Raw genomic sequence first — 23,526 nt, 5'->3', positions numbered from 1 at the left:
AGGGGCCCATCAGGCCTCCTTTTGTTCCACTATCCTAGTTGGGAGCAATCTGAGCGTCACACTTAGATGCAAGGGAGGAGAAACAGAGGGACACAACATGTTACCTCTTCACAAATACTTAAGAGAGACATGCTTTTCACTTGTTTAATCCCTGTATATAAGAGCTATGCATGCACTGCGAGAATGTAAAATGTGCTGGTGGTCTGTACCAGCATTTACACAAATAACATTTTAAATACCATTATCTAAATTTTTTATAGGCGCTAATCCCAATGCAGGGTGTCAGAGCACTTATATCAAACATGCACAGCGCCGAGATACCCCTTTGGGGGTGATTCGTGCGCTATACAAGTGCTGGATTTACATTTTACATTGACAATAAATCATATACATTTATAAATCAATGTAAATGATGTGTTACATAAGATACTTAGGGTTACAAGGCATAGGAGTCACATCTCTTTATAGCTCGCTGTGCTATATTAGAAGGATTACAATTTATGAACTGCAAGGAACAAACTGAACTCAATGTTAAAAAATAGTAATCCAATTACCCATCTTCATAAAATAAAAATCTGTCATCTGCATGTTAGATGATTTGCTTTGCAGGAGACATATTAACCGACAATGCTACTTTGATTCAAAACTAGGACTAGAGAAAACACAAATCTCTCCAGCAAACGTTACCCTCCAAAATTACCTTAGCATTATTATTGGTTCTTGGGAATTACTAGGCACACAAAGATCTCTGCAGCAGGTGCCTTAAACCCATAAGGTATTTAAAAATGCAGACTTTGCAACCAATTAAACAGAATATATTTACTGCCATATTCCCCTTGTTGTCAATTTCTTAGTGGCAGAGTTTTTACAAAATAAATGTGTAAGTTGAGGCCTAAATTTTGCGTTGGGGGATGCATCACTTTTTTGGCACAACCCTGAAGCAAACTCTCATTTGTTTTAAATCTCGTAATGCACTGAAATGTACTCATGATAGAACGGAGAAACATATCTGTGAGGTATTAAGATATGATGTTACTCCTTGTGATGTCACTTCCTGTGAGGTCATTTGTGATGCCACTTCCTGTGTTGCAGCGCCGTGCGTGATGTCACGCTGTGATGTCATGCACCATGATGTCACTTGCATACTGCCTAACTTGGTTAGTCACCCCACTTCTGTTTTTTTAAGACTTGTGTCCTGGTCAGAGTGGTTAACCTCAACAAAGCGCACCTTACTTGGGCACCCCGTCTGTGTTTATCCCCATCTATCAACACCCTACATCAGAAACTATTTCACGCATGCGCACTGACAGTCCGGTTTAGTCACTCTCCTCGTTTACATGAAACAGGTCAAAGTTCACAAACAGTTCAATAGTCGAGGCGTGGATTTACAGCACGACCAGGGGCGCGCCTCATTGTCCGGACCTTATCAGTAAATTAAAATGATAATTTCCAGCCTCTGGCTCATAGTCCAAAGGTTTCAAGAATGAAAGGAAATGAAGATAAATATCTGTGCAGTTAAAGCCGAAGGAGATAACTAGGTAGAGGAGTCTCTTATTTTGCATTTATTTTCCTTAAATTTCACGCGGAGCAGAGTACACTTGATTCACAATAAGCACGCTTTTGCAGCTATCAGTGCTTTTGTTTTTTAAGGACCGCAGTTCACCGCGCTAGTGATGCAAGGGCTAGTGTGCGAAGGGGACATGTTTTCGTTTCCTTGAAAGGGTGCTAGTGTGTAATTGGTTTTCCCAGCACCGCCATAACCGGTGGACATTTTTAAACAGCTTAGTTAGCTATTAAGACTGTGATAAGGCTCACTGACGCTGTCACGCGTTCAATGTTCAATGACAGCAATTTGATAATTGTTATGGCTTAAAAAATGCGTTTTTATTGGCAACCGACGTTCGGCCGCGGTTTTAGACACGTATCGACTTTTTAACTGTTGACTTTTGACGGATTCAGGGGGGTCTGGAGGGGGCGACTGTCCTCGAGCGTAGACCGATATTAATTATTTTTTGCGTGACTTTATATATAGATTTTGTCAAACATTGGTACTCCGTGTATGTGTAAAATGACAAACTTTATGGTTTCTTGTTTGTGCCTGTTTTTTTGTGTTTGTATAGTTTCATGTCTGCATCAGCATGTTTTGAATGCAATCAATGTGCAGTTGATGAGGATCATATGTGTTTACACTTTTGCATGTGGTCAAACATAGGATTGATAGGTTATGAAAAGAAAGATTGTGCTATGGTGTTTTTATGAATTATATAAGGCTTTGCTTTGAGTAGACCTGAACGGTGAACTCCACTCCGCTTGCAGTGTTTTCTGCGGTCTGCAGAGCCGGTCCTAGGCCTTCTGAGGCCCCGGGCGAAAGGGAAGATGTGAGGCCCCTCTAATTGCATATTGTGTCGCAAGAAGTGACATCACAGAAAGTGACTTCGCAGGACTTTTGATCTTAGTGTAACACTTGCCGGCTCCTTGAAGATTAGTTGGACATGCCCCCAAATTCCAAAGGAACCAGAGGGTCAAGAAAACGGCAGTATAAAATTCACAGGCAAATCTAAAGGAGGAACAAAACGGCGCGTACGGGGTGCATGCTGCGTCACCAGGTCTGTGCGTCACAGTGCTGTTAACTGCAGAGCGGGGGCTGGCCAAAATTATGTCCAGCCACGGATTAAACTGCATCTTCATATTGATGAAAATCCAGCGAGATTAGCTTTGCTCTCGCTTCCTAGGCAAAATCAATGTAGCATCAGGTATTTTTTTGCTTTCAATGCAGCTTTTGCGAAATTTCACACCCTCTAACCCACAGAAGTGGTGTAAAATGTAACACAAACGGTACCTTGGTAGTGCTGTCTTGGTGTATAGCAGTCCGACATGATTAATAAAATTGCGATTGATATTGTTCTTGTTCAGTAAGGCGAACAAGTAGTCTGCAGGTCCATCTTATCTTTCTGCCAGGGTCAAGATTTGTCAGACATCTAATGTTATGTCTAGTAGCACACTATGGCATGAAACCAGACTGATCCGGTCGAAACAGGGAGGTAATCACCTTCGATATGCTGTTGGCCAGTGCTTTCGCTAGCATTTTGAATTCAACTTTGAGAACGGATATTGTACATTAGGAGGAACAACGTTGTGGGGGATGCCCTGGAATATGTTTGACCACTATCTCAGCTAAGCGCAGATCTGCACCCAAGGCCCTCCAATATTACTTCTAAGAGTGGCTCTGTTTTATGCATAAAGCTTTAAAAAAAATCAGTGGGGAACTCAATAGGACCTGATGTTTTGCTGGACTGTAGCTGGCCTAGAATTTCTGTGACCTCCTCCCTATTAATCTTCTTGGAGAATCCTCTCTGTGTTTATCACTCACCACATTGCAATACAGCCGATCAGCACGTCTGCAGTCAGCGCCTCTGCCCAAGATTGTCCCTAAAGTATGCCTCAAAAGCATCTCTAAAGTGTGTTCTGCACTGTTCGGCCTGCAACCACCAGGCACTCAAATGCCACCTCCATGCAGGCTTTTTTCAGGTCCACCCAAAGAATAAGTTCCACCAGTGAGTGATCAGAGAGGCCTCTCACCAGAATTCACTCTCAAGCAACCCGCCTGCTCAGAGTTTGGCAACAGGAAATAATTAAGGGTGGAGAACGTACCATGAGCCACAAAGGGAAGCCGCATTCCTGTGGGCGGATGTCTCACCACATATCAGTCAGTCCCAATGGTCCCAGGACTTTTTCCTATATCAGAGTGCCTTTTTGAGAAACCCCAGGGACCCCTTCACCTGTCATGGCTTCTCCATAAATGTTTTCCTCTAGAAACCAAGGTTCTGGTGGTAGTTGCGGAATAGTATGCCATAACCTCCACAAAAGTCACTGTCAGGTAAGGGAAGCTAATCAAATATAGCAGTCTCCCATGGAACAATTCAGTGACCTACACATATCGATCTAGGTTATTGTACCAAGTTATTGTGACTTGCAGAGGTTGGTGGCTACCAAGGAGGATGGCTATCCCCCTAAAACGTCTTGTAAATCCTGAATGAACCTCCTGTGAGAAACCCAGGTGAGCAAAAATGGACTTTGTTACCCATGAGGCAGGTCTCTGCTAGGCAGAGTATGTCTGAATTGTGTAGTTTGTCCTGCCTTGAGGAGCACACCCTTCTTGATAGGTCCAACAAACCATTGTCATTCCAGGTGAGAATGCGGTGCATCATAATTTGAACTGCCAAGGTAATACTGCAAAACTCACATTCTTACCGCCAGCAGATAGGACGAACCAAGCATCCTGTCTTATTGTTGCATATCTTATTCAGTCCTGCCCAACCCAAGAACTGCTAAAAGGTAAATACTACTCTTCAAAAAGAGTGCCAACACAACCTGTACCACTCCTCATTCAGTCCATGAAACATCCAGGTTTACATTTTTACGAATCTCAGGGGAATCTTGTCAATCGCTGACAGTCAGGAGAGCTAAGCCAAAAGTGGCTGGTCGACGAAAGCTACCGGTAATGGGGTCGAACCAGAGCCCGCTCTGTGTGTCTTTTCGTCCTACTTTGGTAGTGCACACTACTGCAGCTCGGCAGGCTGAATGAGTAACCCATCCATTCAGTATCCACCACAAATGACATGAACTGTTATTAATATTAATATTATTAAAGGGGTTTATAGAGCGCATGGTGACGCCAACAGGCATGTCCCCGCGCTGTGGAGAAGAATCAGGGGGCTGCGGAAGAGACCTACAGGGTGAAAAGATGAGTTTTTAGAAGTTTTCTAAAGGTGAGCTCATTACTAGAAAGCCTGATGTTGGCGGGGAGAGAGTTCCATTTGTTGGCTGCCAACGATCGGAACGAACGGCCACCCATTCGAGCTTTTTTTATCCGAGGAATCTTGAGCAAACCCGTACCCATGGAGCGAAGGGATCTGTTAGGCTCATAGGGAACGGCGAGGTCAGCCAGGTAGGACGGTGCTTTATCAGAGATAATTCTATAGCACCAGAGAAGAGCTTTAAATAGGATTCTTTTCTTAATAGGCAGCCAGTGCAGGGTTGCTAAGGTAGGTTTGGAGGGCACCCTTCTAGGCAGTCTCAGCACTAGTCGTGCTGCTGAGTTTTGTAACACCTGCAGCCTCCTGATGTTATTTTCCGAGGTACCTAGAAGGAGCACATTACCATAATCCATACGGGAGGTTACAAGAGCCTGAATCATGGTGCGCCTGGATTCCAGGGGAAGGAGATCCAGGGTACGTTTGAGGGTTTTCATAACTCCAAAACATTTCCCTACCATTTTATGTACATGGCTGTCAAACGAAAGTTTCGTATCTACCCACACACCCAAATTCTTTGCTTCCCTACTAGGAGTGGGAAGGGGGCCCAGACAGGGTGGCCACCAGTCTTTGGTCCAGCTCGAGTCCTTACCTCCTATTACCAAAACCTCCGTTTTGGAGCCGTTGAGTTTGAGGCAATGTTTGGACATCCAATCTGCGAGATCACTCATGCAGGTTTTGAAATTGTCCGCAGCTCCCGAGGGAGCCTGGGATAGGGAGATCAGCAGTTGAGTATCGTCGGCGTAAGATACCAGATCTACGCCATACGATTGGACCACATCTGCCAGTGGGGCCATATACAAGTTGAACAAGGTGGGACTCAGGGCAGAGCCCTGAGGTACCCCCTGTTCTAAGGCAATGCTATCCGAGAGAAAATTGCCTCTCTGAACCTGAAAGCATCTGTTGGTTAAGAAGGCTTTCAGCCACCCCAGTGCCTCCTTGATGACTCCCGCTTTGTTAAGACACTGTAGCAAGATGGAATGTGCTACAGTGTCAAAAGCGGCACTGAGGTCTAGCATAATGAGTGCCATGGTCTTGCCCTCATCGGCTCCTTCTCGTAAGGATTCGGTCGCTCTCAGGAGAGCAGTCTCCGTGGAGTAGCCCGACCTAAAACCAGACTGAGAGCTGTGAAGGGCTTTGTGCGATTCGAGGTGTGTTATAAGTTGGGAGTTGACAATTTTTTCCGCAACTTTAGCTAAGTAAGGTAGAAGGGAGATTGGTCGTAGATTCTCGAGGATGTCCTGGCTCACATTGGATTTTTTCTTGATGGGAAGGACAATGGCGGATTTCCAGTCCATAGGCAGACAGGCTGTGGCAAAGGAGACTTCAAGCACATGTCTAAAGTAGGGCTCCAGAACCGTTATACTAGCTCCTAGTATTCTAGGGGGGGCAGGGTCTCGGGGAGAGCCAGATTTAATACTTTGGCAGGTTTTCATAAATGTTTCTGGTAGCGGAATGGTAAATTTACAAAGGCAGGATTCTGTGCTGCCCGCAACTGCCATCTCCGCAAAGTCAAGGCCTGATTGGACGGTGCCAGAAAAATTGGCATAGATGTTAGTGATTTTGCCGGCGAAATACTCAGCAATTTTATTGCATGTGTCAACAGAGTCAGTCCGGGAAGTATTGTTAGTGGTTATAACAGAGATTTCCCTAAAGATTTTGAAAAGCTCCTTAGAGGAATTCTCCGCCTCCACAATGCGTGTGTTAAAATGAGAAGCTTTGGTTACTCGAATCTTTTTGTTATATTCTTTTTGGGCTGTTTTATATAGGATTTTGATTTCTGGGCAAAAATTTATACGCCATTCCCGCTCAAGTTTTTTGCAGGCAGATTTGGCTGACTGTAGTTCCTGAGTGAACCATGGGGTCGTCTTCTTAGCCCTTTGAGTATTGGTGAGTATCCGGATAGGGGCAGTACTATCTAGAGCCGTAGTGATACATTTCTGTAATTTATGATAGGCTGTCTCGCAATCAGATCCTCCTGGAGGTTCCGCACTCTCCAGGGATTTTATGAAGGTATCTAAGGAGACATTTTTCCACTTCCTGCATTGGTAACGATAAGCCCTATCAGTGTTAAGTTCACTATCATCTATCTGGATTTGCATTGGGACAATAAAATGATCTGACCAAGGTACCGGTTGTGAAGACAGGGTAGACACTCCATTCCAGTTTCCAAATATAGGGTCCAACAGATGTCCTTGTTGGTGTGTCGGGCCCTGGTTCTTAAGCTCTAGTTGTAGGGAGAGTAGTTCGGACTTAATGTCCGCTGCTTCTTTATCACAGGGATTATCAAAATGGACATTTAAGTCTCCCAGCACTAGCAGTCGAGTTTTTCTTAGTGCTAGATGAGTAGTAGCCTCTATAAGGCTGGTAGTAAAATCATATAGCTTTCCTGGGGGGCGATATACTAGAACACCCGAGAGCGAATGTTTCGGTCCTACTATGATGGTAAAACGCCCGCTTCGCTATGATCAATAGTCATAGGAGATAAGGAGCATTCTAGGGGAGCTTTAGTAGCAATAGCGATCCCCCCACCTCTACCATCCTTCCTATCGATCCTGGAGAGGGAGTATCCGGGTGGCAAGGCCTGTATTATATCAGGGTCAGAGTACTCATCTAACCAGGTCTCGGTGAGGAATAAGATGTTAATATCCTCGTCTACAAGCAGATGATAGATTTGAGTGCCGTGCTTCCTGAGGAATCTGCAATTAAGCAGTGCCGCTTTTAACCTCCCTTTGGTACTAGGCGTAGTAAGAGTGTACTCCGGGTTAAAAGGACATGAAGGACAACTATGTAGCAATAGAGCCTCCATAGAGTGTTTACAAGGAAGGGATGTAGTGGAACATAGATCAAGCAGTTCTTGTCGGCCATACCGTATGTCGTGGGGTTTAGACCTGTCAGGGTGTATGGCCCCTCGCCCCGCCCGGCCGCGGACGGGCGCAGACGGGCTGGACTTTGGCTCGACTTCGGCACGCTTCCGGCGCGCCCGCTGCACGCGTCCGCTGCGCGGTCGCCGACCCACACACATTTATAAGGGAAGTAGGGGTCGCTAGAGCGCTGACCTGTGAGCCCTGAGCCCGGAAGTGCTGGGCTCCTCCTCACCCTCCGCTTCAAACGCCCATGATTGGACGCGGCGGAACGGGGCGGGAGTGGGCGGACTACGTGGTTCCCCAAGCTATTCACTCAGCCTGGAGGAGAGGTACAGTTTTCAATTTTAAAAATATAGAACACACAAGAAAACGTTTTAAAAATGAGCCTCAGTCGCTACATTAAAAAACAGTACGCTAGGAGTGCAGCGCAAACAGTGTGACCAATAGCATACAAAGCGCCAAGTAGATAGAGCCTGCCACTGCCACCGGCAAGACTCTTCTCCACAGCGCGAGTGCGCTTTTCCTGACCTTAAGTACTGACCACACACAGTGTCGCTAGAGCGCTGACCTGTGAGCCCTGAGCCCGGAAGTGCTGGGCTCCTCCTCACCCTCCGCTTCAAACGCCCATGATTGGACGCGGCGGAACGGGGCGGGAGTGGGCGGACTACGTGGTTCCCCAAGCTATTCACTCAGCCTGGAGGAGAGGTACAGTTTTCAATTTTAAAAATATAGAACACACAAGAAAACGTTTTAAAAATGAGCCTCAGTCGCTACATTAAAAAACAGTACGCTAGGAGTGCAGCGCAAACAGTGTGACCAATAGCATACAAAGCGCCAAGTAGATAGAGCCTGCCACTGCCACCGGCAAGACTCTTCTCCACAGCGCGAGTGCGCTTTTCCTGACCTTAAGTACTGACCACACACAGTGTCGCTAGAGCGCTGACCTGTGAGCCCTGAGCCCGGAAGTGCTGGGCTCCTCCTCACCCTCCGCTTCAAACGCCCATGATTGGACGCGGCGGAACGGGGCGGGAGTGGGTGGACTACGTGGTTCCCCAAGCTATTCACTCAGCCTGGAGGAGAGGTACAGTTTTCAATTTTAAAAATATAGAACACACAAGAAAACGTTTTAAAAATGAGCCTCAGTCGCTACATTAAAAAACAGTACGCTAGGAGTGCAGCGCAAACAGTGTGACCAATAGCATACAAAGCGCCAAGTAGATAGAGCCTGCCACTGCCACCGGCAAGACTCTTCTCCACACTCTTCTCTGTTACAAGATGCAGCAAGAAATCCGAAAGTCTGAAGGCAATTGATTGTTTTGTTTTGTTTTGTATGTCATACACTTTTTCATACCTCTTTACCCATAATACATACCAGACCTAAAAAATGTACTTTGTAAGGCAATCTAACAAAGCGAGCTCCTGTGACCTCGTCGCTGAACAACAGTTTGATTTATTACTTCTTACGTCAGGGGCTCAAGAGCAAGGATTTCAGGGCAGGGCTTGATGAAAACGAATGAATGACAAGCGATGGACCAGCCAGCCAGGTCTCGTCTTTCTTACCGTAAGACGTTAACACTTTATTTATGCCAACCAGCAACAACCGTTGCACGCGTCCCGTCCCGAACCGACTCCCGACTCCACCCTCCTCCTGGCCAGGGAGCGCGCGGCGCGTACGGGGTGCATGCTGCGTCACCAGGTCTCTGCGTCACAGTGCTGTTAACTGCAGAGCGGGGGCTGGCCAAAATTATTTCCAGGGCCGTCATTGGTAGCGCTTTCGCGCGCTACCAGATTGATGGCCCTGGGACCCACAACGGCCTGGTGCCCGCGCACTGCGCTCGGCACGGCACCACCACCACCACTAAGCTAGGTGGTCACTAAGCTTGGTGGTGGGGTGCGTGCACGGTAACTGCCTCAGCTGCGCAGCCTAATAATTTCATGTCAGGCCGGCCGGCGGTGGGCCCATTTCATGGCGGGCCAGCCGGCGGTGGGCCCACTGCTCTGTGGTCTACTGCGGGGCCAGCGGCGGGGCCCCCCTGAGCGCGAGGCCCTGGGCAGCTGCCCATACCACCCATGCCTAGGACCGGCCCTGCTGCAGAGCATGCAGAGTTCCTAAAAACTCTGCTCCACAAAGCGGAGTGGTGTTTTTTCCTCGCTCGCGCTCGCCAATGTTAAGCTGGCGAGCGTGAGTGAGGAAAATTCAACGCTAGACCACATTCCAGCAAGATTTCTCAATGCAGGCGGTCGAGACCACTCGCGTTGAGGAACCATCGGTTCGCATTGAGGAAGATGCCTTTGAAGAAGATAACCTACTCGAGCAGCAGAAAGAAGCAGCGCCCTCTTGCGCTGCGCATGGTGCCGTTCGCCCTGATTTTCCAGCGCAAGACAAACACCGCACACTAAAAATCTGCGTGAACGGCGCCAACTAACACACTCCATCGCTTGCGGAACTCAGCGTAGCGTGGCAGAGTTTTTTTGGTCACTTGGCCGAGTTCTGTGTTGCCCAGTACTAGTTATGCGTGACCGACCGGGTCATTGCACCTCGTGGACCATCAGTTGACTATCAACGTTGTTAAAAGCACCAAAGACACTGAAGGGGGGGGAATGCGGACATTTTGTGTGTGTAAGTCATGTTTACGGGGAGGGGGAAAGAGTACATTCTTAATAAAATTATTCCATAGAATATGATTTGATGCAAGGCAGCGCAGAAACCAAAGTCTAACACCAGAGGACATCACAAAATGTTGTCCGAGCCATATTTCTGAGGCCAGTTGTGTGGCACTTGCACCACACGGTGCATACACAGAAAAACTGAGAAATTAGATTCATGAAGCTACATAAGGCAACTTTCCGTACTCCTGAGTGGCTTCATAAATTCGGAGTTACGCAACACAGTGATTTGTCCTGTATTGCGTTCCTCTGCCCTGTGAAGGCGTTCCATGGGTGTTGCACAAGTGTTTTCACGCATAGCCCATGGTTTTTGTTGCAATCCCAGATTAACCAAAATTGGTGGACTTGGGAATGCGCCAAAAAGATACGCCTTCTCAGGGGATGTGTAAGAAGGAGAAACAGCTTTATTTCTCCTTATTGCGGCTCAATTCTGCCCTTGCCCTGTCAAGCAGTGCAGCAAGGTGCGTGCCTTTCCCATAAATACGCCCCTCAGTGTTTACGGGTGATTGTGCGCTTTACAAATGTGGACTTTACTTTACTTTACAATATTACTTGTAATGTACTCATTCTTCATGTGATGTGATATGTGATCACATAGTAACCCTGGTGTGCTAATATTGTTCTCTGTTGTTTTGCTAATCCATGGATATTGCATTGATCGATGATGTAAACTACTGCATATTGTCGATATTATACTGCGCATACATTGGTCAATCACATGAACAATGACATGTAAGTTATGGGCAGTTGTATGTGAATGTTGATATTCTCTTGAGTTCTCATATAGGTCTGCCACTATAATCCAATCCCAAGTACAGTGGGATAGGACCAGATTTCTCATCCAGTAAACAGGCTGGAGGATCTGTGGCTGGGTTTAAAATAGGTAGGGGCAAGGGTCAGAGGGGTTTAAACCGCCCATACATAATACTGCATTTCTACCGACATCCTCCTCCTTACTTCCAGGGTTCATAAGTTACCCGCTCACATCCAGAGGGAGAAGGGATCCAAAGAGGCGTGAAAGCAACAAACACAGGTATACCTGGTAGAATAGGGGTAGGTGAGAGGGAAAACTAAGTTAGACCAAGGTTAGGGCAGCAGTGTTCCCTCTGTCAACCATCAGTCAGATGTCCATGGCAGTGATGAGGGACGTTCCAGTGTGTGGTTGGGTCTGAAGCCAAATTAGATGTGTTCAGGAAGTTGTCTTGAGATGGTTGCTTATATGTTTGTTCATGATCTTCTCCGTGACTTTCGCCAGGAAGACGACTGAAAGTATTGAAAATCTTTATTGTTTCTGTTATTGAAAATACTTGTTCCCTCTGTATCTTAAAACATTTTATACCAATAATTTCTTAAGAAAAATATTAAAAGTAATTTCATAAGGAAAAATACAGTGTTACTGACTTTCTAACTAAAAACAAGATATAGAATCCTTTTAAAACCTATCTAACATGATGAGGAAGGTGACTGGTGTTTTAGGGTTCGCTGAGGGTATCTATAGGAGAGGGAGTACAGTGGCATGTTTCCAGGCATCTGGGAAGGTGGCTATGTTAATCGAGTTGTTCAAGAATAGGGTGAGGGTTGAGCTGATGTGGTCTATCCTTTAATGAATGACTGATGATGGCAAGGGTATGATGGAGCTTAGGAGTGTGTGATGCACATGGTAACCGGTTTCTTGAAAGATCATGGTGGGCCAGGTGGTCAGGATGGTCCTCTAGGCTTTGGAAGTGAATGGCAGGCCGGCTGCGGAGCTCGAAGGGTCTGGCTGTGGCTTGAAGTTGGTGTAGATGCTGGAGATCTTGTCGCTGAAGGGCAGCTTGGCACATAGGTCTTGTGAGGGAGGAATGTTGGTGGAGCTTGCTGCCGGTTAGGTGAAATCTTTCATGATGATGATTTCCTTGGAGTTGTTGGTGCTGCTTTTGATGTGCTCGGTGAGGTTGGAGCATTTACTGGCTCGGATTTGTTGGTTGTATGCTATGAGGGCTGATCTGTAGCTGTTGTCTTGGCTTTGTCTCCATCTGTGTTCTTGCTGCTTGAGTGCTTTAGTGACAATATCCAACCATACATGATATAATGTGCCTATAAAAACACGAGGAATAAGTATTAAGTAACATGCAATACTTTCCAATTAAATTTTTCCTTTGCACAACTGATAGGTGGAAACAGCACCTAATGCGATGAGAGAAGGTGTGCCTGAGCCCATGCTTGTGATCGAATATGTACACGATACTTCATGAGATGTAGGTGTGTGCGGCACAGCTACTCTTATTTTTTTAGGATATAGATTCTGGTGATATCGTAATTGTGCTTGCTAGACTCTTTGGATTGTGTCATTGATTGATGCCGAATTAGTCCAAGTGGTGCAAAATGATGACGTTGGATGGTTTCTCTAGCAGAGAGAACCCATCATGGCAAGAATGCTCACTGGAATCTTCATCATAGAACTGTAAGTGTAGCCGGGTCAATCCTAATAGATCTGATGTGGACATTAACCACTGCCAACAGTTAGATAAAAACTTTGATTTTCTACTACTCCAGTGGCCTGTACCAAAACGTCGGGATCACAGTGTGCCTCAGACTGTCACTCTGCAACCCTGTGACGTCCTTCGTGCACAATAAATGCTTCATCATCTCAATATGCCACTGGGTTGTATATTTCCGTTGTAAGTTTCCAGCAGCCCTTCATAGTAAATGTCGAAAAAATACACAGCAAACAAGAGGTGAGACTATCTTCCAGATTTATTTTGAATCCAGCACAAGCACTAGCAGGAAAACAAAATTTTCACATCTCTCAACAACAGCTTCACCATAAACTGTCCACATAGAGACTATCTAGCGGAGGATTACCAACCTTAAACATTCTTATGCCCTGACGGGAGATGGAATTTTTCTTTGCAATTCCTCTGTTTGTCAGTAGCTGCCGTTGTTCGGCTCCGCATGGAGTCATTGGCATCTTCTGCTCTGAAAGTGACATGCGTGCTGCGTATATAGGTGCCACCCCAGGAGCTGACCTCAGTTCTAGACTGTTTTTCCACACCAGAAGCAAAGAGCCAAGCTGAGGAGGAAAGACTAGTGAGCCAAATAAGGTCCTGAATGACCTCTGCAGTCATAAATTACAAACAGCCCACAGAACAGGGAGGATGGGAAGGTCAGTAAGGAATCTGCGGCTAGATAAAGTCTCTACCAGATAAGGAGTTACTAATGGTAAGTAACTTGCTCATCCACAGATCCCTTACCGGAGAATAGATACCAAAGCAGAGTCTCCCCGGATGTGAGTCTGCACGCATGTTCAAACTAAAAAGTCCTAGAGGGCCGAACAGGCAAAAATGCCCATTTCTCTGTCCGTACTGTCTGGCAAATGTGTGCAGGGATGCTCACATGGCTGCCTGACAGATGTTCAGAACTGGGGACCTCTAGCTAACGCAGTGGTCACAGCTTTTAGCTCTGGTAGAATGAGCTCTGACACCCTCAGGGGGCTGTTTCTGGGCCATTGCATAGCAGATCTTAATACAGTAGGTAATCTATGAAGAGATTGTTGTTTTCTGACCTGCCTTTCCCTTCTTCGCCCCTCACAACCCCAAGAAAGAGCTGATTGTTCACTTGGAATTTTTTGTATGATTTATGTAAAACAACAACGCTATCATTGGGTTCAAGCGGGTGAGTCTTCTCTTCCTTAGTAGGATAAGGGTAAGGGAAGAAGGTAGGCAGTGAGATGTTGAGCCAGACATGAAAAGATGTAACCACATTTGGCAAAAAGGGTGCTAGTGTTCTAAGAAGCAGCTTGTCTGGGAAGAACGAAGTGTATGGGGGGTTAACTAAAAGCGCCTGCAATTCACTAACCCTCATGGCAGATGTGATTGCCACAAGTAAGACAATTTTGATGGAGAGCAGTCTTAAAGGGCAGCTGCGCATTGGTTCAAATGGTGAGCACATGAGGAAAGTGAGGACTAAATTCAGGTCCCATTGGGGCATGATGAATGGCGTAGGAGTACTCATGTTGCATACCTTTAAGAAAACAAGTCCCAACAGGTGACTTAAACAGGGAAGGTTGGTCCGGCAACCGAAGGAAGGTAGAAATAGCGCAAAGGTTCCCTTTAATCATGTCCAAAGCAAAGCCTTGCCGGGCTAAGGATAAAAAAAAAAAAACAACAGAACTTCCGAAAAGGCTGCCGACAAGGGATTCATGGATTTGGTTACCCACACCATGCCACAAATTTGTCCCATCGGCAGGCATAAATTGTTTATGTGGAGGGCTGCCTAGCCGCAACACTTGGAGAGGGAGATTGGACACTCTTAACAGTCAATGCTCAATCTCCACGCATGCATGTGGAGAGTGGACAGGTTCGGTGCAGCCATGAAATGACTGCAATGCCTATCAGCTGCGGTAGCTTGTGGGAAAAGGATGTGACTTACAGCCTCTGCTGTAGTCACTGAAGGGGCAGAAGGCAGATTTCGGCTGTCACAGAGCTATGGTGAGTCACAACAATCTGGCAGCGGCTCTATTCTCTTTGAATCGTTCTAGAGCTGAATCCACCTTGTTACCAAAAAGGCAAGTCCCATCGAAGGACATGTCCACAAGGGATACCTTGACATCCCTGAATAACCAGTAGTTTTCAGTCAGGCATGAGGTTGAAGCTCCACCATTGAAGCAATGGCTCTGCCCAGTGACTCAGAAGTATCCAATAAACATCTGATCGTAAACTTTGCAGCATCTCTCCAGCCAGTGATAGCTTGGGAGAGTATGGCCCGAGCCTCATCCGGGAATAGGGGCAGCACTTGCGCAACCAAATCCCATTCCATGTTGGAATATTGGCCCAATAAGTACGCGGTGTTCACGTACTGCAGAGCGAGGCAGTTGGAAGAGAAAGTTCTCTTTCCGAAGGTATCCAGCCTCTTGAATTCCCTATCTGGTGCCGTGGTAGGGAATTCACCTGGATTTTTCCTAGAGGTTGAGGGCTGGACCACCAGGCTCCAAGGAATGAGGTGCTGGAAGAGGAAAGCTGGATCCCCAGGAGCAGGGCGATGGCAACAAACAATTGTCCTGTGCACAGTAGTGCCTGTCCAGGGTTTGGCCCAGGCCCCTAGTCCGGCTCGGTATCAGAGTTAGGAATCATGATTGGTTTGGCCCTCTGGAGGGGCGCCGGGAAAAGTGCCACTGATATGGTGCCCAGAGGAGATCATATTGTTGCAGCTGGGGCCCATCCAAATCCAACAACAGATGCTAAGGGGCCGACTGGCACCAAGCTAGGGTTTGCCGGCGGAGCTCCAGTCGGAGACCTTCCCAACCTTATGGGGCCAGAAGGCACCCTAGAGGGGCTCGGAAGTCGAAGATGAAGCTCATAGGCTCGTAGAATTCACCAGAGTTGGGTGGGGTTCGCTCTGGCTCCGGGAAACCTCAGGAAGTGCAGAGCAGACCCTGTCAGACACCAGCTAGACAGAAACAACCTGTATTTGTGGTGTCGTTCAAAGAGTAAGAGTGGCCGAGAAGTTGAAGAGAGCTTTGACAAGTTCTTATGCGACTTACAAGAAGAAGTCCAGGATTGCGATGTAGATGATACAGAGGACTCTGGGAGCAGTCCTAACACCTTCCTCATGAACGAGACCTGGAGCGGAGTCGCATGGAGATCAGCCAATAACTTTATTGCTTGCTTTCAGAGGGCCTTGGGGTTCCTGATCTGACACTCGGTGCAAATTGTGATCGCTCTGTAGGCTCCATAGACATACCTAATGGCGGTTCGTCACAGACATTTGTCGATGACCGGCCTCACAAGGCTTGAACTCAGTGGGTTTCTTCAGGGACATATCGAAAAATAGGCACACTATTCGTTGAAAAGAAGGAACTGGAGTCAGGGTGCTTAGGTGGCGCCTATATAAGCACAGCACACACCACTTCAAGCGTAGACAACTCCAACAAGACAGAGCAGACAATGCCACCTACCTGTGTGCAGAGGGATTGTTAAAATGTTCCCAAACCAGTGTGATGCCGGAGGAATATTCTAAGGTAAGGAATTTGCGGCAAGAAGTCTTGATCAGATATATCCAACCTAGGGTGGTCTTTGTATTCTGTCAGGCACTTGTCAATTGTGTGAATGTGTTGTTATGCAGAACTACTATCCTTTGAGCAGGCCTTGAACATTTAAATATATTTTATGGGATTGGTAGAGGGTAATCCTTTTGAAGGTTTCCTTAGAAAATTCAAGACATTGGTACTGATAAACCTCAGTTTTCATATCTCATGACCATCAGCTTACTGAAGTGCTTGTAAATGTTCGTTTTTATACATATATATATTTTTTTAAATAATGTTTTACCTTTTCTTCCTGCAATCTTCATCTGGAAGCAAATCTTGTTACATCTTCTGGAAAACCTGTGTCTAAAGGATGTGCAGCTCAAACTAGTGTGGACTGGCGACCACAGGTGCATGTGTTCAGCCATCTACATCAAGGATGCTTCACCCTAAATCCAGAGTATTTGTGAGATCATAATCAGAAAAGAGGGGATCCTAAACATAAGAATGTGTTCAATTGATGTATTGATTCAAATGGGATTGCTTAGATGAGGAGTGTGTCGGTGTCATGTCATATTATATGTACATCTGTGATTCTCTCTGTCTTGGGCTGTAAGAGGAGACTTGTTTTAATAAAACAAATTTAACTAAATAAATGTGTTCGCGAATATAGATAAATATCTGTAATCTTATTTGAACAGGGCTTACCTAGTGTCCATGTTCACTTTAAGATTTGGGACATACAAAACATGCAGTTCAGGTCATTCCATTGCTGGTGACTATATTAGTAGTCATTACATCACAGCCACTATGTTGCAACTTCATAGGTATGTTAATATGTCTATCTACGTATGTGTGTATAAATATAACATTTTTATGTTTTATCTAAATACATGGATATCTAATTATATTTAAACAAATTCATTTCTATACATGTAAACATATCTATACCATACTTGTTCAATGCAACGCACACTTCACACCACCACCACTATATTTTCTTTGTCTGGGGGGGAGGGGGAGGTGGGAATGGTTTTTTTTGGTTTAGGATTATGTTACTCTCCACGTTGGCAGGGTTTAGTTTGCTGATGGTCACAGGCAGAGAAGTGGGCTGAATGCTTACACTAATGTTACATGTTATATACTGTGCCCTTTCCTTATTGGGAATTGTGCATACACTGTTACGCCTCAATCAGAAAAAGATACAGGATTTCGTGAGATGAGATACAGTCACCTCCTCCGATTTGTGCAGGATGTATATTCGGTTATCCAGATGACTGATTACGTTTTTTTATAATACTCAAGAACGTATTCTGTTGGTTCACATGTCTGAGCCTGATATCGACAGAGTTCAGATTTGCAGATAATACGAGAAAGATACTGATCATGTCATTACGGATGGATCTCTTGAAAGTTTTTGTAACTACGAATTAGCCACACATAAGCAATATCCGATGACTGCTGGAAAGTGTATTATCTTGCCTGTGTTTTATTATTCAATAAATATAAATTTGAAGAAAAAAAACATATCTATACATAAAGATATTTATTACAATATGTTTTTATTGATTTTGGTGTTATCTTAAAATGTTTTTAAGTCTAGTATATTAAACATCTATGCCTTAGATTTTATTTAATTTTTAAGTATTATAAATGTATGTATATATTTATACTAACGCACATATTTTTATATATACACCCACCCATTTATATATATATATTTTTGCATGCCTGCTTATTTTTATTATGTAAAACGCAGTGAATTATATTCACACATATGAAAATAGTTCACGGTTACCAGCATAATATTGATTTCTTTATCATAATCAGAGCCCCCAAACCACTCTGTTGATCGTTACCTTTGTCAGGAGAATGAGGAATGTATGGTATTAAGGAACAAATTATGTGGCAAGGTTATCTAAATCATGCGGCAAAAACTGCAAATTATAGCATCAAAACTAAAACCATCCATTGATCTTTTTCTAACATTATAAGGCAACATGAATCAAACTTAGGAAACAGCTCAATACAGATCGGGGAGGACCAAAGAGAGGTATATCCACCAATACAAAAACACTGCCCTAATACCCGCACTGCCCCCTTTTGCTCAAAAGGAAATCGGTTAGTTCACTGAGCAGTCTGATTAAGACCATAAATAAACAGCTCCTTTTCTGTCAAATTCGGCCACGTCTGGCACGCTTGATCTCGAGGTTAATGCAAGCCATGGAGCTCCTCCCAGCCTGTGAATCTGTGAAGGAAAATACTTTCCTGTAATATATACCATGTAGATTAGCCGGTTATCAAGACCATCATCATACTCCACTGACAACAATTCCTTTTTAGTTTCCGAGGGCTTCTGACGCCTTCACTTGCGATTTGTCCTTATGCTTGTCACTTTACTTTTCCTTTGTTTCTATTGCTTGAAGTGTCCTCCCTTGGGTGTTTCTCTCTTATCAGTATCCTGAGGCCCAATTACTAATTCTCATCCACTCGCTTTGGTGGGTGGAACTTCATTTTTATTATTGTATTAACGCTGCACAGCTTTTGCAGTTTACCTTAAATTATCTTGCTCTGGCTGCATGCATTTAAATAATCTGGCTGCACACATTTACTGCGTGCTTTTAAATATAATTTCATCCTGTTAGCAAGCATTTCTACTGTGCTTATCAGTGGTGCTTTTTTTTCAATTTTAGGCTCTGCCGCCTATGAACTAACTTTCCTGTTTATACGGGCATTTTTAGAAATGTTGTTGCGACATCACTCATTTTACACGTTTGTTTGATGTATCTTTTTGCTTTTCAGTGCCCAACAAACAGTAACCTGGACATCACACTGCATAAGTTCTTACAAGACAAGCCGGAACACTGCATGTGCAGATAGGAGGGTCTTACAAAATATCATATATAGAACAAAGAAACATATGTCTACTGATTTAATTGCGAAGAGTTTCATTTGTCGTATACCCCTTGTACAATTTACATGCTGCTGTTTATTATGTTACGTTCATTTAAACCGTTTTTCTAATACAAACATGAACCGCACTAAATGTTTTTATCAAAAGTCTGTAGATTGCTGCTCATAGGCGTTTATTTTGGAAAACACACACATATATATATATATATATTCTCTCTGAGAGGAAATTTCGGGAACAAAAATACATTTTTCTTTAAAAAGCTTTACACATCGAGTCACAAGTTTACATATGGCATATTCAAAATATTTCATTTTTGCATGTAAACATGCTATTTCTTCTCTTTTAAGACAGTTATAGCAACTCTCAACTTTTAAGCGAGTAGGAATGCAAAAGTAACAACTTAGTCACCGCCTATTCGTAACTTTTCCTCAGCCATTGTTAAATTCTATTTTCTTGTATCCTATTTAAACCATACATACCTAACAAACAAACTCCTTACTTTCGATTCCAACATAAGTACCTTCTATTCCTCTTCGTGGAAATAATAATAACTAATGCAGAAAATGTTACTTTAGTTTCATTTCTATGGTTTCAAACGGGCTAAAAGGTGGCACAGAATAGCGGGGTGTTGGACTGCGAGAGTTGTCAGTTCTCTTTGCTGATTTCACCCACGGTTTCTGTGTCAGGTCTCCTGGTGTATCGTCCACCAGGGTGCACTGGAAATTTTGTCAGCTCCCTCATGGAAACCGTTACGGTTTTGGCATCCACTACCACCAATTTTATGATGCTGGGAGACTTTAATCTCCATTGTAACGATCCGGCGGACATGTTGGCGACAGACCTACAATGTGATCTTAAGGCCTATGAGGTAGACCTGATCAATTCTGGAGCAACACATAATAAGGGCCATCTGCTTGACCCGATTTTCTCTAATGTGCCCCTTTGCAGGGCCATGCCTCCCTACCCCCTCCCGTGGTCAGACCATTTGTTGGTTCCTTTTACTTGGCAAATGGAGGCCATGATTACATCTTCCCCTAGTGTTCGTATCTTGGAAAGAGCTTGGTCCAGGTTGCCGGTCGAGAATTGGGTCCTTAAACTCGAAGGTTCGCGTCCCCCTCTAGTTCCTGACCCGGTACTGGCTGATGCGAACCTCGGTAACTGGTTGACCAGCTCACTCGATTCTATCCTCCCTAAAAAAACAGTCCCAAAAAGGGAGAAGAGAATAGGCTCTGCTCCTTGGTATACTCCCGAGTTGAGAATTCTTAGGAAGGGCTGCAAGAAGCTAGAGCGCACTTGGAGGAAGCAGTGGGGCGAATCTAATAGAATTGAATACGATAAGGGCATACAAATGTGCTCTTCGCCGTACCAAAGCACAATTCTTTGAGGAAAGAATTAAAAACTCTTCGAACTCCTCGAGAGAAACTTTCTTAGTGGTTAAGGAACTATTGAGAGTTCCAGAGCCTTCGCCAGCCCATGATAACCCAGGAGAGAAATGTAAGGACCTGGCGAACTATTTTTCCACCAAAATAGAAAACATTTTAAGTGCCCTGCCCCAGATTGACCAGATAGCAGAGGCTAGCAGTGAGTCAGTTGGACCCCCCGTACACCTGGAAGCCTTCGGACCAACATCAGTGGAAGAGGTCCTTAAAGTGCTGATCACTATTAAGAGCGGTTCCCCCAGTGATCCGGTTCCTAGGAGGATCCTGAAACAGGTAGGAACTACTATTGCCAACCCTGTTACCGATTTAATCAACGCATCCTTTGCTCGTGTTCTGGTGCCACCGAGCTGGAAGGGAGCAGTTGTGAAAGCCCTCTTGAAAAAACCTTATCTTGATCCATTGGACATAGCGAATTACAGACCTATTTCTCTGCTTCCTGGACTCAGTAAAATCGTGGAAAGGTTGGTGAATCTACATCTATCACACTTTCTTGAGTCCAATGGCCTGCTGAGAAATTCGCAAACAGGCTTTCGGCTGGGCCAGGGCACCGACACTGCTCTTTTGGCAGTCGTTGAGGAAGCCAGAAGCATTTTGGATTCGGGAGGATCAGTGGCAGTGATCCTCCTGGATCTCAGTGCAGCTTTCGACACTGTTAACCATCAAGTGCTAATTCAACGGCTGTCAGATGTAGGGGTAACAGGAATGGCTTTGAAATGGCTTAAGTCATTTTTTAGTGACCGGACCTACCAAGTATGGGAAGGCAGCGCACGATCAGCGTCAATCCCCCTCCATTGTGGTGTGCCACAAGGCTCATCCCTAAGCCCCACATTGTTTAATGTGTACATGGCCCCCTTGGAGGATGTGGTTGCCCCATTTGGTATCAAAATCGTGAGTTACGCTGATGATACTCAGCTGGTGGTCGCCTTATCCCAGCTTGCTAAAAGTCCAGACACGCTGCACTCCTGCTTGTCCAAAGTCTATATTTGGATGTGCAAATCGGCTTTGAAGTTAAATGGCTCAAAGACCGAAATAATGCTCTTAGGGCATAAAGGAGCCTCACTTCCTCCGACTAGCTGGCCCAGTTGTTTGGGCGAGCCCCCGAGTCCAAAGGAGGAGATTAAGCGTCCCGGGGTCTGGCTGGAACAAGATCTCTCTTTCAGGATCCAGGCGAAAAAAACAGCGGGTGTTTGTTTCGGTCTTCTCCGCGCAGCTCGGAAAGTTCTGCCCCTCCTTCCACCGCAATCTAGAAAGCTGCTTATTCAGGGGTTGATCGTATCAAGATTAGACTATAGCAATGCTATCTTTCTTGGTGACCTGATGCAACGTGTAATAAACTTCAGCTGATTCAAAACGCTGCCGCACGGCTTCTTAAGAGTACCCCAACGATATGTTCGGCTAAACCTGCATTGAAGGCGCTCCATTGGCTCCCAGTGCGCGAAAGGGTCAAATTTAAGTCCCTCTGTATTGCGTATAAAATCCTTCAGAACAAGGGACCTCTCATCCTGAAGAACCTAGTCGTACCCTACAAGGCTAATAGAGCCCTGCGCTCAGATCAGAAACACCTGCTTAGAACTCCCAGAGTTAAAAAGGCACGAACGGGGGGGAGAAGATTTTCAGTGAATATAGCGACTCTCTGGAACTCACTCCCCCTGAGTATACGTTCAGAGACTTGTCTTCTCCGGTTTCGTAAACTCCTTAAGACGGACCTCTTCCCTAACTAATGCCTTTTGATTACGTTGGACTGCCACCTCTTTGTTGCTCTGGAATAAGCGCTGGGATGCTCCTGGGTAACTACGCGCTATATAAAACTCGAAATAAATAAATAATAAATAAATAAAAGGCGGTATGTGTTTAATTCATCAGAATTGCATTTAAACATCAAAAAGTGTCTGAAGTCAATGTATTTTAACTTGGAATACTATCCCGTATGTGCTTATTTAACAACATCTGTATTTTTCCCATGTACCACATTTTTTTTTTTTTAAACTTTATTGATAGGAAGGAGTAGTAGGCACATATCAAAATTACATTTACAATTTCACGGTGTCATATTGTAACGTATCTGTGAACATTCTTAAGTATATTTTCGCACATTGTAGTCATATGTAGTACATTGGTTAATTACTACCGTCTTCCTGTCAGGCAATAAGAACAGTCCTATAATATAACATAGTAAATAAACATTCCCCCCCCCCCAACCGGTGTCATCATTGCCGATATAGTTCCAATCGCCTCTTCTAGCAGCCCCTTCCTTGGTGCTTGCACTGTTACATAGTCTTAGTCAAGACACTACCCTTTTGTGCGTTCATCCCGCGAATGGCAGACCCTCTATTCCACTCTTTCACTCCTCCTCCCCTTCCGAACCCAGGTCATCTCCCTCTGGCAGTGGGTCACAGATCTCACCCCTATACACATTCCATGCTAGCCATATCTTGTTCCACTTGCGCGGTGCCGCGCGTAGGGTGTAGACTGCCCTCTCTGTGATCATCAGGATGTCCATACCTTTAGCCCATCTATTCGCTGTGGGGAGGTCTGGCGCGCCCCATCTTTGCGCTATATCGCGCTTGGCCACTGCCATGGCCAGTGTAGCCCAGATCAGTTCATATCGGCCTAGGTCATTGGGGTCCCAAATGCTTAGGAGGCACTTGCGAGGTTCCGGCAGTACGGAGACATTAAGTGCCTGTGAGATTGTGCGCATTATCTTCGTCCAGAATTCACGTATGTGTGGGCATTCCCATAGGGTGTGAAATAATGTCCCCTCCTCCCCGCAGCCTCTCAAGCAAAAGGGATGTGGCGCTCTCTGTATCTTGTGGAGTAGTGT

The sequence above is a fragment of the Lissotriton helveticus genome, chromosome 6 (assembly GCF_964261635.1).
Source record: "Lissotriton helveticus chromosome 6, aLisHel1.1, whole genome shotgun sequence".
Lineage (NCBI taxonomy): Eukaryota > Metazoa > Chordata > Amphibia > Caudata > Salamandridae > Lissotriton > Lissotriton helveticus.
The sequence above is the reverse complement of the archived record's forward strand: the minus strand, read 5'-3'. Positions refer to the sequence as shown.